This window comes from Barbus barbus, assembly GCF_936440315.1.
Source record: "Barbus barbus genome assembly, chromosome: 27".
In the NCBI taxonomy this organism is placed as follows: domain Eukaryota; kingdom Metazoa; phylum Chordata; class Actinopteri; order Cypriniformes; family Cyprinidae; genus Barbus; species Barbus barbus.
Genome location: NC_136755.1, coordinates 2,701,130 through 2,719,294, shown reverse-complemented (window position 1 = coordinate 2,719,294; position 18,165 = coordinate 2,701,130).

Here is an 18,165-nt window from a genome sequence, read left to right as displayed (position 1 = left end):
ACAAAACATTTTATCTTAGTGTTACGAACCCCACTTTTGGAATGCTCGTTCGGAAAGGGGTTTAGCAACATATAAAAGGACACGCGAGGCAGAACGTCAATTTAACCATTTATTAACGGTCAAACTTCTCACGAGTCACATTCACATCACACAGCAACACATACTTGAAGAATTAACTTAACTAAATGAACAAACAAAACATAGATCAACACACAAACACATCAATCAGACATAAAGTAAACACCGGTTTCCAAACAGTACTAGACCATCAGACACACACGAAACTCTGGTGGCTGCACAGAAAGAGCTTCTCAACAAGTGCGAGTCATACTCAAAGAGCATAGCAGTAATTGTGGCAGGACTGCGGCTGAAACAGGGAGAGCCAACCTCGCTCTCTCCTTCTCCCTCGCTCTCTCTTCAACTTCCACCACCTTATATTCAGTCCCGAACGTCATTATTGAAATGAACCGCAGGTGTGTAGGGGCGGAGCTCAACCTCGGAAGAAGAACAAACCAAGTCAGCACAATAGGGTAAAAAACACCAACACTCACAAAACAAGGACAACAACATTGACCGTAACACTTCTCCCCCTAAAAAACAGAAGCAGTTGCCCTCTTTTCCACTTTCATCCTTTTGGAGGCATGAGGAAATAAACTGGTTCTGAAAACAATCATTTAACTCCGTGACAAAGCATCGGCCACCACATTCTCAGATCCCCTCTTATGACGAATCTCTAGATTATATGGTTGCATCATTAACGCCCATCTCATCAAGCGTTGATTATGATTGTACATTTTGCTCAAAAAATTATTAATACGGATTATGATCCGTATAGACCATAACAGGAAACATACTGCCCCCAATATAAACATCAAAGTGTCGTAATGCCAATAAGAGTGCTAAAGTTTCCTTCTTAATGGTTGAATAGTTTAACTGGTGATGGTTAAACTTAGTAGAAAAGTAGGAAACCGGGTTAACTACTCCATCAGCACCCTCCTGTAGAAGGACAGCTCCCGCTCTGACAGCACCTGGCATCCACCTCCAGCTGGAACGCACAGGATAACTCCGGAGCAGAGAGAACTACAAAGGAAAGATTTTGCAGACAAAAATGCTTGTTTACAGTCATTAGTCCAACTAAAATCCACCTTTGGACTACACAATCTAGTCAATGGAGCAACAACACTAGAGAAGTTTTTTGCAAAAACACCGGTAATATCCCACCATGCCAAGAAATCTACGCAACTCTCGCCTCGTAGTAGTACCGCATACTCAAGAATAGCAGCTATTTTCCCATCCAACGGCCTTACCTGACCGTTTCCCACCTGTTTACCCAGGTAGGTAACCGAAGCTTTGGCGAATTCACACTTTCTGAGATTTAACTTGAGGGACGCAGCAGATAAACGATGAAACACATCATATAAAATCGTCACAAGTGTTTAACCCATGAAGACGAATAGATGACTACATCGTCCAGATAAACATTACAATTCGAAACGTCACCCAAAACCAGGGACATCAAGCGCTGAAATGTCGCCAGTGCGTTCCGCAAACCGAAGGCCATCCGCGTATACTGGAGAAACGAATCGAGGTAACAAACGCGGAAAGCTCAGAGGCACGCTCGGTTAAAGGAACCTGCCAATAACCTTTTAAGAGATCCAAGTTCGTAATATACTTTGCAGCCCCTAGACTATCAATACAGTCGTCGATACGTGGCAGCGGAAAAGCGTCAGGCACAGTAACAGAATTCATTTTTCGGAAATCAGTGCAAAAACGAATGGACCAATCTGCCTTCGGCACTAAGACACATGGTGAACTCCATGGGCTATTACTCAGAACAGCAAAGCCATTTTGCAAAAGATAGGCCACTTCGCGCTTCATTGTCTCCCTCTTACTCAGCGAACAACGATATGCATGTTGCTTACTTGGGGATGCACTACCAACATTGATATCATGCGCAATGACCGAAGTACCGAGAGGAACGTCATTGAATAAGTTAAGGGTTAATAAAGGGTTAATAAAACCTCAGAGTTTTTCAAGCAACCACCACTCAAAACTTCCATAGGCACATTTAATCCATCATCAAGGTCCTCAGTAGGCAAAACATGAGAACATATTGAAAGGCGCTCCTTTAATTCAGTTACCGAATCACATCCTAAAGCATTAGCAGTATCATCTTTCACATCAGCACGGCACAGATACGGCTTTAACATATTCACATGACATAACCGAGTTTTCATTCTCCGTTCGGGAGTATGGATTACATAGTCGGTCTCACCTACTTTGCTTTTAATCACGTAGGGACCAGAAAACCATGCAGTAAGAACGGACCCAGGAGTAGGAACTAATACCAAAACTTTCTCTCCTGGCAGAAAATTACGTACAACCGCCTTCTGATCAAAACAGCGTTTCATTTTCTTCTGCGAGAGAGAAAGAGCTTTCTTAGCCATAATACACACGCTCATGAGTCCGAGAAACAAAATCAAGGATATTTGTTTTCTTGGAAAACTTGGAACAAAGAAATTCCTCTTCCAACATTTTCAAAGGACCCCGAACATTATGACCAAACACTAATTCTGAAGGACTGAATCCCAACGAATCCTGTCGCTCTTCATGCACCGCAATTAAAACGAAAGTAACTCCCTCGTCCCATTCGTTCCCAGTCTCAATGCAATATTTACGGAGTGCAGATTGTAATGTTTGATGCCAGCACTCCAAAGCCCCTTGAGATTCCGGATGATATGCGCTTGACACAATATGAGACACTCCTAAAGCTTTTAAAGAACTACGGAATATTCGAGACATGAAATTTGAGCCCTGATCTGTTTCAATGATTTTCGGCAACCCAAAGGTTGTAAAAAACTTTATAAGGGCTTTTATTACAGATTTGGCAGTTATATTTTTTAAAGGAATCGCCTCTGGAAACTGAGTAGCTACACACATAATCGTCAACAAATATTGACAACCTGACTTCGCACGAGGGAGTGGACCCACACAATTTACCAGAACGAGTTCAAACGGTTCGCCCACAACAGGTATTGGACAGAGAGGAGCAGATGGCATTACCTGGTTAGGTTTTCCCCCAACCTGGCAAGTGTAGCAGGTCTTGCAATATCTGACAACATCAGATTTTAACCCCTGCCAAAAGAAATGCTGGAGCACCCTATTATAGGTCTTATTAATTCCAAGATGTCCTGACCAAAGATGATCATGAGCCAAACTCAACACAGGCTGCCGGAATTTAGAAGGAACTACAATTTGATGCACCACATCCCACTCATCCGCCTGTGCAGTACTCAATGTACCACTCCATTTACGCATCAACACTGCATCTTTCCAATAAAACTGTTGATTATGCAGAGAAAATTAATCTTTTCAGCGCTTACACAACATTTCTCTAACGTCGGGTCAATTTTCTGCGCATCAGTCAAAGCTTCACGCGATACCAACTCATCAGTAACAAGATTAAAGTAGACAGGGGGATGAGAAGTCGTTTTGACTGCGTCCACAGACTCGGGTACTGAATCACTTCTTAAAATATCTGAGAAAATACAGTCATTCAGACCATGTTCTCCCTGGGAGTCACATTTAGTTTGGGCTCGAGTGGTAATGGCACTACTTGAAAACACTTCTGGCAAAGTTTCAGCAAATAAATCAGACTGCACATCCACACACGGAGCATCAATTACTTGCACCGCCGACATAACTTTACCACCAGCAATATCATTGCCCATGATGAAATCAATGCCTTTCACAGGTAAAGATGGACGAATTGCTACTTCAAAACACCCAGATACTAATTCAGAAGTCACCCATACACGATGAAGAGGAACAGTTATAAACCCCATTTCAATTCCCTGCACAATCGTGCTAGTTTCACATGCAGAGTCTCCACAAAAGTGCTCGACAATATAAAGGACTGGGATCCCCCAGTATCACGTAAAATGTGTATAGATTTTCTACCACTGACCCCATCTTTCAATGACACAAATCCCTCAAACACAAAAGTCTTGAAACAAGGATCAGGAACAGCGGAGGGGAAAGGGGAAGGGAGAGTTTTTACTAAAACGGAACCCAGAGGCTGAACAGGCATAAATTCTTGTCGCTCTTGTTTTCGTTTTAAACCACGACATTCGGCCATAACATGTCCAGATTTATGACAATAATTACACTCTCTTCGGGATTTTAAACCGGAAGAAAACCATTTAGTTTTACTCGCACGCTTAACAAACACCATCTTGTGCATTAATGTATACTCATCTGCTAATACAGCCGCTTGTTGCACTGTGTTAACTTTTTGTTCATTCAGGTACAACGCAGTACGTTCGGGAACACAGTTCTTAAATTCCTCAATCAACATAAGCTCCCTCAAAGAATTATGGTCCGTAACCTTACACGCTTGTATCCAGCGATCAAACAAGGTACCCTTCTCTCGCGCAAACTCAACATAAGTTTGAGACGAGGACTTATTCGTGGTACGAAAACACTGTCGGTAATGTTCGGGAACCAATTCGTACGCCCGCAGAATCGTGCTTTTCACAGCATCATATCGAACACTCTCTTCCAATGAAAGAGATGCACATACTTCCTGCGCCTTACCAGATAATTTGCACTGTAACATTAAGGCCCAAACTTCAGTTGGCCATTTTAATGCACTTGCAATACGTTCAAAAGCTTGAAAATATGCTTCAACTTCTTTCTCACGGAAAGGTGGAACTATCGAGTGTGTGGGCGGCACAACTACCGACCTATCAGCCGAAACATAATCATTAGAAACACTACCCGAATTTGATGGACCAGCAGCGCTCTCAGAACCACCCCCCACGCAAGTAGATGTTTTAAAAATTTCTTGTTTGGGTGGATCTTGAGCAGCCTGCAACTCCAACTGCCGTAGTCACACTTTTGTCTCTGCATCAATTCGGTACATTTCAATCTGTTGTTTTAAATCATCCTGCCTTGCCTGTGCATCCAGTTGCAAACGAGCCAAACGAATCTTTACACGCCCATCTGAACGACCTTCAGGTGATACCTCAGAAGAAAGTGAAACCGGTTCAAATTTAGGTATTGAAAAAGGTGGGCCTACCTCCCAGCCGACCACATTCACTGGAGAGGCCCGATCACCGACCGGCACTCGTAAAGGAGAGCCTCCCGCAGAATCAATCACAGATTCAGCTGCTTCTGTAGGAACAGCCTCTAGAGCAGGAAATACCCCTTTCTCAAACAAAGCAGACATTAAACAAGCTTTTATTTCCACCTTACGCTGTGTTTTAGGAATCAAAATTGCATAATGTTGAGCTATCAGAAGTAAATCACTTTTGCGATAGACCTCTAACCCCTCAACACTAGGTTGGCCTATGAATTGATCTATATCAAAAGTTGCCATGTTAAAAAAAAACAGAACAGTGAACAAAGAAAAATTAGTTCACACACACACTCCAGTACTACCTACCCAAAAAAATCTAACTTCATCTCAGCTAGTCTTCAGAGGGTACCGATTAAGAGATTACTCTCTCCCCCGGATTACCTCCAAAAATAACAAACTAAAATAACAAATAAAACAATAAACAGTAAACCGTAGTCAGAACTGCTGCTAGGCACAGCCCCGCTGGCTTACTCTAACCGGAGAATGCGTCATACGAACCGAATTCCTCACACCGCGACAAATAAACCAAATTATGAACGAGCTCTCGAAAACCATAACAATTGTTATCCCAGACGAGCCCCCATTTATGTTACGAACCCCACTTTGGAATGCTTGTTCGGAAAGGGGTTTAGCAACATATATAAGGACACGCGAGGCAGAACGTCAATTTAACCATTTATTAACGGGCAAACATCTCACGAGTCACATTTACATCACACAGCAACACATACTTGAAGAATTAACTTAACTAAAGGAACAAACAAAACATAGATCAACACAAACACATCAATCAGACATAAAGTAAACACCGGCTTCCAAACAGTACTAGACCATCAGACACACACGAAACTCTGGTGGCTGCACAGAAAGAGCTTCTCAACAAGTGCGAGTCATACTCATCAAAGAGCATAGCAGTAATTGTGGCAGGACTGCGGCTGAAACAGGGAGAGCCAACCTCGCTCTCTCCTTCTCCCTCGCTCTCTCTTCAACTTCCACCACCTTATATTCAGTCCCGAACGTCATTATTGAAATGAACCGCTGGTGTGTAGGGGCGGAGCTCAACCTCGGAAGAAGAACAAACCAAGTCAGCACAATAGGGGAAAAAACACCAACACTCACAAAACAAGGACAACAACTTTGACCGTAACATTAGTGCTAATAGGTTACCTAAATAGCAGTAAAAATTCTTAGGTACGAGTTTCTTCTTAAATCATATTCACAGAGCTGTTAAGAGCAACTTTTACTAAGGAATTGGAAGAAGCTAATAGAAGCTTAAAGGAATATTTCACAAAAGAAGATATTTTGAAGAATGCTGTTAATCAAACAGTTGTTGGTGCCCATTGACTTCCATAGTATCCCTTACCAAAAAGTAGTATACTTCAAGTTTATGTTATTAATTATACTTAAGTAAAGTTCAAGTATATTTTTAAGTATACTTTATGTAGTAAGAGTACAAATATTAGTGTACTAGTAGTATACTTGTAATTGTACTATTTCAATACTCCTTTGGACTAATTTGGCCCACTTTTTTGTATATAAAATATACTTTAAGTATAACAGTAGTAAACTTTGAGTACACAACTATTTTACATCAATGTTTTTAGCTTGTACTGCAAATATACTAAAAGTGAACTTATAGGTATACTGATAGTTTACTAATTAAATACTTGTAGTAGGATTTTTAGTACACTTTGAAGTATAGTCTCAGTAAACTACTAGCTTAGTAGATTTATACTGCAAGTTTTTTTTAAGTGATCTTCACATCATACTTTAAGTACACTTCTATGTCCTTCTTTAGGTATTAATTTGTATATATTTTGTTATATGAATATCTGAACATACAAAACATCAAATGAAAGAACACACATATTTCATTCTAGCTTCATACATTCTTTTCTTAAACACTTGAATGTGGGTAAGTTTCATAAAAATAAATAAATAAATAATAAACAACAGTTTGAACAAAAAGCTGAAAAAAAGACTATGAATTGGATTCAGAATAATAATCAAAACGTAGATGTCGATCAACGCCCCAAAGCTTGACAGTCATCATTACCTCTTCATTGGTCGAGTCAAGTCAAGTCAATATTATTTGTATAGCGCTTTTAAAAATGCAAATTGTGTCAAAGCAGCTTTACATCGGCTTGATATAAAGCTGGGTGGCTTTATATCAGCTTTACAGTATTTAGACGGGAAATAGTTTGTCAAAATACTGTAATTCTCCTCTGGCCAGACAAAATCAGCAGTTTAAATCACTGGTGGACATTTTATTCCATAACGTTACACAGTTTTGATGCTGTTTTATGCCAGCTGATCGTGTTAGATTACATGTGGAAGCATTTGTTGTGTTTTTTGGGAAATTCTGTACAGAAGATGTGTACTAGTGCCCCTACCATATAACAATGAAAACACGGATTCTAGGAGCACAAGTATAGCTCAAATGTATTTGAACTTTTTCTAAGTATGAGTCAAGTATACTTAAAATGTCATTTTAAGTATATTTTTGAGAAGTACAAAAAGCCCATTTCTGAGAAGCACATAAAAAGTAGACTAAAAGTATATTTTCCTGTTTTTAGTTTAAAAGGAGAAAACTAACAGCACACTTGAATAAACTTCTTTTTCATAAGGGATGTTTTCCCTTCTATGGAAGTCAATGGGGACTAACAACTGTTTGATTAACAGCATTCTTCAAAATATCTTATTTTGTGTGTAACATAAAGAAATTCATACAGGTTTGGAATGACATGAGGATGAGTAAATGATGACAGAATTTAAGAGAAAGGGAGGGGTTGAGCTAGTTGCTATGGATGATGTCATTAAGCTTATTAACTATGTCCACATTGATTGGCTGGGATGGGAGGGGTCTCTGTCAGTCATTTAATAATATAAATATTGTTGAATAAGGTATAATGTTGCCATATTCAAATAAAGATTTTGAAATAAAAATGTTGCCATATTCAAATATATATGTATATATATATATTTTTTTTTTTTTTTTTTTTAATGTAGGCTACGTGTGACTAATTAAACAAGTATATCTTCAGCTAATTGCCAGCTTCATACATGTCTGCATCTCGTAAACAATTAGCGGATGTGCATATACAGATTCCTCAATAGATTTGACACATTTATCAGGTCACTGTTCTCAAAACATTTAACACAGTGATTTGAACACTTTGTCCTAAACAGATTGTAAGTTTTCATTCAGTTAATACAAATAACAAATTATGTGAATAATTATCTGAAAACACTGCACAACATTTTCAGATGTTTTCATAATTCATACAGCCAACCAAAATTTTCATAAATCAGAAAGAACAAATGCAGCTGCTTTAGTTGGTTTTACACAAATCGTGAGCATTTATGTAAAAAATTATCAAACACAACAAACTAAATTCTGTTATTTGTCATATTATGAAATGGACGCGGTATCTTCAGCTGGCCCCAAAATGTTTGGTTAATTATACAAACAACACAGGAAATGCAGTTTTTTGTGGTTGTGATGAGGAATACAGAAATACAATCATGGACTTTGTGGACTGGTGTAATAATAACCATCTGAGGCTTAATATCTCCAAGACCAAAGAAATTGTCATTGATTTTAGGAGGAAGAGGCCCAAACCAGATCCAGTCTCTATTTTGGAAACAGAAGTGGACCTGGTCTCCAACTCTACCTTGGGGTACAGCTGGATAATAAACTGGACTGCTCCAGCCACATGGAAGCTTTATGCAAAAATGATCAAAGCAGGTTGTATTTTTTAAGAAGGATGCAATGTTCTAATATTTGTACTTTCTATAAGACTGTTGTGGCCAGTGCTCTCTTTTTTGGGGTGGTGTGCTGGGGGTTGGGTGCACGCACATCTGACAGGAACAGAATAAATTGACTAACTGATCAAAAAGACAAGCTCTATTATTGCCATCAAACAGGACTTGGTTGAGCAGGTTGTGGAGATGAGGATGCTGAGAAAAATAAATGTTATTATGAACAATGACTCGCCTTAGAGGTGTTTCGGCAGAGCACAAGAGTGATCCCTCCAACATGTAAGACTGAACGGCATCGTAAACCTGCTGCTATCAGGCTTTTTAATGTGCAAAACTGGTAAAGTAGTTTTATTGGGTGATGTGTAATTGTTTTTTTGTTTGTTTCTTTGTGTTTACCTAGGTAGATATGTCTCTGTGCATGATTGAATTGTGGTTGCTGCTGTAAGAATATAATTTCCTGTGAAGGATTAATAAAGTATTTAATAATAATAATAATAATATAGAAGTGAATGGCACGGTGAAAAGGGTGAGAGGGAGATAGAAGTACAGATGAATTTCAAATGAAATCAGATACCCTAATTGACCATGTAAGAAATCAATTTTTTAATGTCCAAACATTTTTCAGAATTTACGTTTCATGCAGGCGGACGATCAAGATTATTTTCAATAGAACAAGAGCATTGTTGACATGACATCACCAGCCACAAAAGAAGAGGCCTGTGGAGATGTTGATGTCAAGCATGGATTCAACTTTCACACATTTTTCCCCCTAATTTTCCCACAATGCATGAACAGCAAGAATATTTTCTAAAGTGTAGATGAAATTCTCTTATATATACACAAACACACACATACAGTGATGTGAAATGTATTTGCCCCAGTGTGACTGAACTGAACTAAAGCAGTTGTGTAGAAGAGTGGGCCAAAAGTCCACCACAAAGATGAGAAAGACTCATCTCCAGTTATCAGAACACTGATTCTTGAGACGTGGGACAAAACATGTCCAGCAATTGTAACTGGTAATAGGTTTAAAACTGAAAATATTTTATGTGGAATTAATAATAGAATGTATTTAACACAATTATCCCCTTTAGCTTTAATGCATCCCAATTTAATTTTATAATTATTATATCAAATCTACACTGAATAAAAAAGGATTAATTGAATTTACTACATTTTTTAAAGGGGTGGTTGATTGCGATTTCACTTTTTTAATGCTAGTGTGTAATGTTGCTGTTTGAGCATAAACAATATCTGCAAAGTTACGAAGCTGAAGGTTCAATACAAACGAAAACGTTTAAAATTCTGGCAATTTAATGTCCACAAAAACGGCCCGTAGGGACTACAATGAGTTACTTCCCAGGATCGTGACTTCACAAACCCTGATAAACCCAGCCCCCGGGAACATTTAACAAAGGGGGCAAGACCATGCTGCGCTGCTTTAGAGAAGAGGAAGAGAAAACTAGGGGTGCACGTACAAATCTACTCATGAATAGCACTTCTGTCTTCTAACGATTCTAATGGATTCACAAGTTTCAAAATCAATGTTCTAAAGCAGCGGTTCTTTCTCGCGTCCCCTGCTCTGCATCTCTCTCACTCTCTCGCTCTCTCACAGATCATCAGCTCATCAGATCAGCTCCAACAACAAACTGTTCCAATTATTCACTTATTTTCACATGAGAAGCGTTAAACGTGGACGCGTATGCGGTTGCTGTGCTGTATTAAAGCTTTAATCAGGATAAAACTGTTTATTAAAAGCTAACATAAGCAGTAGCATTTATAAATAACAGCGTATCTAAAAGTATGCAACAAACAAAAAACATACCATTAAGAGCCATGTGCTTGCACAGGTTCTGTGCGATCCGCTTCACTAATATTCTCTGGGTCTCAATTGGGCTCAAATTGATAAGCGATATTGATGATGTTATTGTTTACTACAACCGGAGCGCATTCTGAGGTGAGGAGCATGAGGTTTAGATGCACACTGGAGGTTTAGTGAATCACAACACACTGAGTCAGCTAACCAATCTAAGCCCATCGCGTATTTCTGAGGGAGAGGCTTCATAATAGCAGGAAATTGAGAAGAGACAGAGCTGTGTGTAATAAAGGTAAATTATGTAATATAAATAATATAATAAAATAAATAATAATAAAAAAAAGTTTTTTTTTAAAAACAAAGCATTAACATATGTTAGACTGCATCCCATAAACACAATCATGCCTAGAAAAATAAAAACAGTCAACCACCCCTTTAACGTTCAAATGGTCCTCATTTCCTGTTTACACTTGTGGTCTTAATATGACCCCAAAATTGATAGAATAATTGTAAAAAAAATATATATACATTTTACAAATAATATATATTTTTTTCTTCTCATACATTAAAGCTGTGTTTTGGGAGAGATTAAGTACTTTTGTACTTATTTATAACAAAATTCCTCAACTACACCATTAGCCTGCATGTGAAATATTACATTTTCATGAAAAAAATCACTTAAATGATTATCTAAATTTGATTTAAAGGGGTCATATGACATTGCTAAAAAGAACATTATTTTTGGTATTTGGTGTAATGCAATGTGTTTATGTCGTTTAAGGTTCAAAAAACACATTATTTTCCACGTACTGTACATTATTGTTGGTCCTCTATGCTCCACCTTTCTGAAACAAGTCGATTTTTACAAAGCTCATTGTTCTGAGAAGCGAGGCATGCTCTGATTGGCCAGCTGTCCAGTGTGTTGTAATTGGTCGAATATCTCAAGCGTGTGGAAATGTTACGCCCCTCACCGTATTGTGATGCTGTGTCCTGGCGCTACGACACAAAAACAATAAAACCCATTATAAAGAGGCACTTGTTGCATCCAGTGGGGACATAATTACTGCTAATGATGTCTTATACTGTCTTTTTATGCGTCGTGTTTCATCGCGCCTCATTACCATGTCTGCATTTGTGATCGGAGAAAAGACAAACAACAAGAGGGCCATTCCACCGAATGGGTGCCATTTCTGTCCCCAGGACATTATAGATACAAACATGCATACAAATTAACTATAAAATAAATTTTATCATTAAGCAAAGTGTCCTGCACATTAATCTAACTGCAAATTTAAAATATATAATTAAAACTACCTAAAACACTGAAAATATAGCATTTGTACGTGTCCCCATTGTCTAACGCTACATTTGAACATTAAATATAATGTGAAGTGACATTCAGCCAAGTATGGTGTCCCATACTCGGAATTCGTGCTCTGCATTTAACCCATCCAACGTGCACACACACAGCAGTGAACACACACACACCGTGAACACACACACACACACACAGCAGTGAACACACACCAGGAGCAGTGGGCAGCCATTGTATGCTGCAGCGCCCGGGGAGCAGTTGGGGGTTCGGTGCCTTGCTCAAGGGCCCCTCAGTCGTGGTATTGAGGGTGGAGAGAGCTGGACATTCACTCCCCCCACCTACAATCCCTGCCGCCCCGAGACTCGAACCCGCAACCTTCGGATTACAAGTCTGACTCTCTAACCATTAGGCCACGACTTCCCGTGTAATGTTTAAAATCCTTCAGAAATCATTTTTATTTTGCATTTTTGTGTACCTCCATATCCCATCTGTGCTTTAAATACCTTTATTTCAAAAATAAATGTATAATATTTTGGATAAAATACACATTTTAGTCGTGTCCCCAGGTTTTCACTCAGTCCTGTTACACTAACACATTCCCCCTCTAAAAAACTGGGAAAATTCCACAAGACACATGTAACAAAGTTCCTAGCTCAGGAAGAAGGAGGCGGGAACCGGCAAACATTTAAGAATTTAATAACAAAAATAAACAAACAAAAGTAAAGCGGCAGCCCCTCACGAACGACTGCCGCACACAAAACACAAAATAAAGTCCAGGCCTGGTCCTCTCTCGTCTTCCACTGTCGTCACTCCTCCTTTTATCCTTCCGGAGCGCCTCCGTGGGACTCGAGACCGGTGAGTGGCGCAGGTGTCGCTCATTATCATTAACTCCACCGGCCTCGTTCCGCTCCCACGGCTCTCGGCCCCGCCCACTCACTACTACAACACATTTTCAACATAATATTGCAACATCTGGATCTTCTGAAGGCAATGAAATGATTGGAAGCATGTGGTCTTATTTTCTTTTCTGTATATTTGATGATATTGTAACGGTGGCTGGGTGCGTTATTATAAATATACTGTCCTGTTACCTAAATTATTTCTTAGATGTTACTTGTTTATTTTAAAAATACAAATCTTTTTTGAATCACTATAATTTGCTGAGTATTCTCATAATATTAGCATGTACTCCATGTGGCTAGATTATATGTATTTGCTGATTTTATCCTAAAATCTCAATCCTGTTACTTTCAGTCATGTTACTCATATACTCATATATCCTATACTTATATATAGTAACAGAGTAAAAGTAACAGGAGTGAGTAATGTAATCAGATTTGTTAATGTAAATATTAGGCTACGTCCATATTAATCTAGATAAATTTGAAAATGCATCTTTTTCTCAACGTTTTGGCCTTCTTTGGTTCCTCTACCACTAAACATAACCCTAACAAAAACCTCTTCAGACCACTAGATTTAAATGGAAACATGATTTGGCCTTTTTTAGCAGTGAGGTCAGCTCACTAGTCAGTGTTCAACACTTTCACTATATCGGTGCGGTTATTAATTCCTCACATGTGTAGTCAAACCTGTATACTAATATAATGGATACTCCTTCCTGTTACCCATTTCATTCCTGTTACTAAATAGTTTTTTCTTTAAAAAATAAAGTTAAACCACTATTTTTATAATTAGGTTTGGTCCATAATTTATCCCATAGTTTAATAAATTGCATCATAGAAAATTGATAAGGTTTGAGTCGCCTTTAAAATAAACAAATGGGTTTGCGTACTTTAGAAAAATACAACTTGTATAGATAAATAGTGATTTTTTATGATAAAAAATATATTTTTTGATCATGAAACCAACAATTCCTTTAAAATAAACACCTGCCTGAGGGAGAAATGAAGGAATTTGTTGACATATTTTTAAACATGCTTTTTAAAAGACATTAGCGTTTTGGTAACAGGACTGAGAAAAATGCATCCATCTTCCAATTAAAATTTGTGTAAAAAATTAAATAAAGTTACCTGAGATGGACCAATACAGATTTTGAATAGTTAAATAAGTGTATTACTAGATTCGGTCTTTTGACTGAATTCAGAGTTTTGGAAGCAAATGGCACCCTTTCGGTGGAATGACCCAAGCACTACTCTACGCTGCTCAAAACTCACGTTTGAATCATCAGTGGCAAATTCTTTAAATGCGAAAACGTACTTACAGGCTGTGAGTCAGAAGCACCAGACTTTCCTTGCAAAGCTGGAATTGCCCCACTTTATAGAAATAGCCTTTGAGCAAGCCAGCATTGTAGGCTTCTCCTCCAGGTTCAGGAGATATTCCTCTGTAAAATGCGCTGCACACACTCTAATATTTGGGTTGTACTGCTCTGGAACAGTGTCGTAAATACAACTTAACCACTGATTTCTAGTTGTGTCCTCTTTTGGAAGCCCAAACAAAGTAGTTTCGCTTTCACAACGAAACACAGCGTCTCCAGGACAACTCGTTGGCGGCAGCAACAATACGACAGCGAGAATAAAAGTTACGCCTTCTTTCATTGCATCTACGTTTGGGCGGTGTTATGCAAATCTTCCCACACCGTGACGTAGACATGTGGGGGCGTGTTTAAATGAGCCGTTTTAGGGGGGCGTGGTCGAGACTTAACTTTTAAAAAGAATATCTATTTGGTTTTGAGACTTCAGTCTTTGCAACTTCAGGGATCTTATCTATGCACAAACAGCTTGTAAGACTCCAAAGAGAAAGGAAAACTTGAAATCACATCATATGAAAAAAAAAGTGCAATGACCACATATATTATCCAGCAGAGGCCCATAGAGATCCATTAATTTTTCTGGAAGTGGCCAACTGCTACTCTCACAATTTTTCTGATATATATTTTGTAAATATATATTGAAATTATAAAATACATTAAAAACAGTATTTTTCTCAAAGGTTAGAATTAGTTTTATAAACATGCTTTAGAATTAGTTTATTTTTTATGTGGCATTATTGCAAAAGTGCCCGCTTTTGCAATAATGCCACATAAATTTGCAGAAAGTTGTCACTAAAACTTGATTGCAGGCCCTTTTTTTTTCAATCTAAAAAGTAAAATCAAAACGATTTTATTTTACTTATATGTCAATAAAATTTAAATGAAAACCACAAAAAAAAAACAAAAAAAAACAAAGCAAAACTAAAACAACTGTAATAAGCAGATATGAATGGTGTGTGTGTGTGTGTGAGAGAGAGAGAGAGAGAGTGTGTGTGTGTGTGTGTGTGCATGTTTATGTGGTTTATGAGGACACAAATGTGTATAATGACATGGGTATGACAGAGGTATTACAATATGAAGGTGGTTTATGGGGACACTGCCTATGTCCCCGTAATTCAAAAGGCTTAAAAAACATACTAAATGGTGTTTTTTTGAAAATCTAAAAATGCACAAAGTCTCCTGTGAGGGCTAAGTTTAGGTGTAGGGTTGGTGTAGGGCAATAGCACACACAGTTTGTTCAGTATAAAAACCATTACGCCTATGGAGAGTCCCCATAAACCACAAAAACCAACGTGTGTGTGTGTGTGTGTGTGTGTGTGTGTGTGTGTGTGTGTGTGTGTGTGAGCATGTCTTTTCTACATTGCTCTAGTGCCAGGCCTCAAATTATTTGAAGATGGGTGAATCAAATAAGAAGTCAGAGAGTACCTCCACTCCTTTGAGATCAATGTAGTTACCCTGATAGCAAGCAACCATTGAATCAATGTTAAAAATAGTTGATTTGTCAATGTTAATGACATTGAATTAATATCACTTTTGCACCTGCAATTAATGTAACAATGTGTTAAAATGTATTTGTTGAGGCAATAAAAACTAAAATCCATCAGGATCAAGATGATGGTGACTGAAATCATTGTGAGATTATTTAATAATTTTATTTTTCAGTTTGAGCAGAAGGCTAGTAATGTCAAACTACAACAAAACGGTTAATGCTGTTAGCAATTAAATATCAGCATGACTGGAGATGGAAGAATGCTTTTTAATCATTTCGTGGGGAAGTCGTGGCCTAATGGTTAGAGATTCAGACTTGTAATCCAAAGGTTGCAGGTTCGAGTCTCGGGGCGGCAGGGATTGTAGGTGGGGGGAGTGAATGTCCAGCGCTCTCTTCACCCTCAATACCACGACTGAGGTGCCCTTGAGCAAGACACCGAACCCCCAACTGCTCCCCGGGCGCCGCAGCATAAATGGCTGCCCACTGCTCCGGGTGTGTGTTCACTGCTGTGTGTCAGTCAGTCGTTTCCCATCATGCTTTAGATCTCAGTCGGTGGAGAGCAATCCGACAGCCGCCTCGTCGTCACTTCAGCATGACATCAGAACAAGGCGGAGTAACTCGGACACTTTTTATTTATTTTAAAATGTGTTTATGGTAACTATTATTTATTTGTTTTTCTCTTTATATTTCTTTTTTGTTATTACTATTATTTAGGTATTTACTGTTTTGTATTCTGGCCGTGTATGTATTTTATTGCTTTGACTATTTCCCCTGTGAATGTTATACGTTTAATAATAAAAAATAAAAGTAAAAAAAACTCGGACACTTTTCTAACTGGCATGCATCTCGCGGTGATCAATGGTGATGCAGATTTTGCTCATCTCAAACAAGCCTATTAAAAGACCAAACTCAGATCTTACTGATCATGCAAACAGATGAGGATATGAACGCAAGCTACTGAACGCGCAAAACCGCACGTTAATTTCCCATAAAGAAAACACTTAATGTGGTTAGTTGCCTCAGCGATGATTAAATTCAGCATCTAATTAATCAAATGTGTTACTGTATATTATGTACATTTAAGCAGATGAGCCCAGAATATGAGCCCCACAACCAACAAGTTTCACCAAACTTTTTTCTCCCACAGAAAACCAAGCGCGGTAGTTTTAGGTTTGATATTCGCCTAGGCTGCTTTAGGGACCGTCTGCACATTTATCTCACAGTACAAAATCTGGAAAATAGATTAGGAGAAGTTTTGGAGCCGGTGATCCATCCTGACCAGACCTATTGTGTTCCTGGTAGACAAATTTTTGATAATATATCTTTTATTAGGGATGTTTTGGACCTTGGTAAAGGTCTTAATTTAGATTTTGGCCTTTTGTCACTCGATCAAGAAAAAGCTTTTGATCGTGTTGAGCATAAGTATTTATGGGATGTTTTAGAGGCATTTGGCTTTAGTTCCAATTTTATTTCAATGGTTAAGGTTTTGTACAGTGACGCTGAGAGTATTTTGAAAGTTAATGGTGACTTATGCGCTCCTTTTAAGGTTTTTAGAGGTGTAAGGCAAGGGTGTGCTCTGTCAGGTATGCTCTATGCTTTAGCAAATGAGCCTTTTTAAAATAAGTTAAGAGCAGATTTGTATGGTTTGCATATTCCAAAATGTTTAAAGGTGTTTAAATTATCGGCATATGCTGATGATGTTGTTATTTTTATTAGCTGTCAGAATGATGTCGATTTGCTGTTAAAATTGTTGAAGGATTTCAGAGTGCTTTCATCTACTAAAGTTAATTGGTCTAAAAGTGAAGCCATTTTGGTTGGGAGATGGTTAGGCGGAGATCCAAACCTCCCAGATGGTTTATCTTGGACTAGGGAGGGTTTTAAGTATCTTGGAGTGTTTTGGGGTAATGAAATGGTTGTACAAAAAAACTTTGAAGGAGCTGTTGAGAAAATAAAAGGTTGTCTTGATAAATGGAAGTTGTCATATAGAAGTCGTATATTGATTATTAATAACTTCATAGCATCTTCTCTATGGCATCAGTTAATGTGTGTTGATCCTCCATCAAACTTTTTATTCAAAATTCAGTCAATTTTGATTGATTTTTTTGGAGATAAACTTCACTGGGATCCAAAAGCTGTGTTGTATTTGCCCAAGGAAGAGGGTGGTCATGGACTAATGCACTTGCAGAGCAGGACAGCAGCTTTTCGGCTTCAATTTGTACTTTTGATTTGACCAGTGGACTCAAACTGGAGATCTGTAGCTTTCATGGTTCTGCAGTGTTTTGGAAGCTTAGGTATGGACAAGACTTTGTTCTGGTTGAATCCTAAAAAGATGGATTTGTCCAAGCTTCCAATTTTTTATCGTAATGTTTTTAAG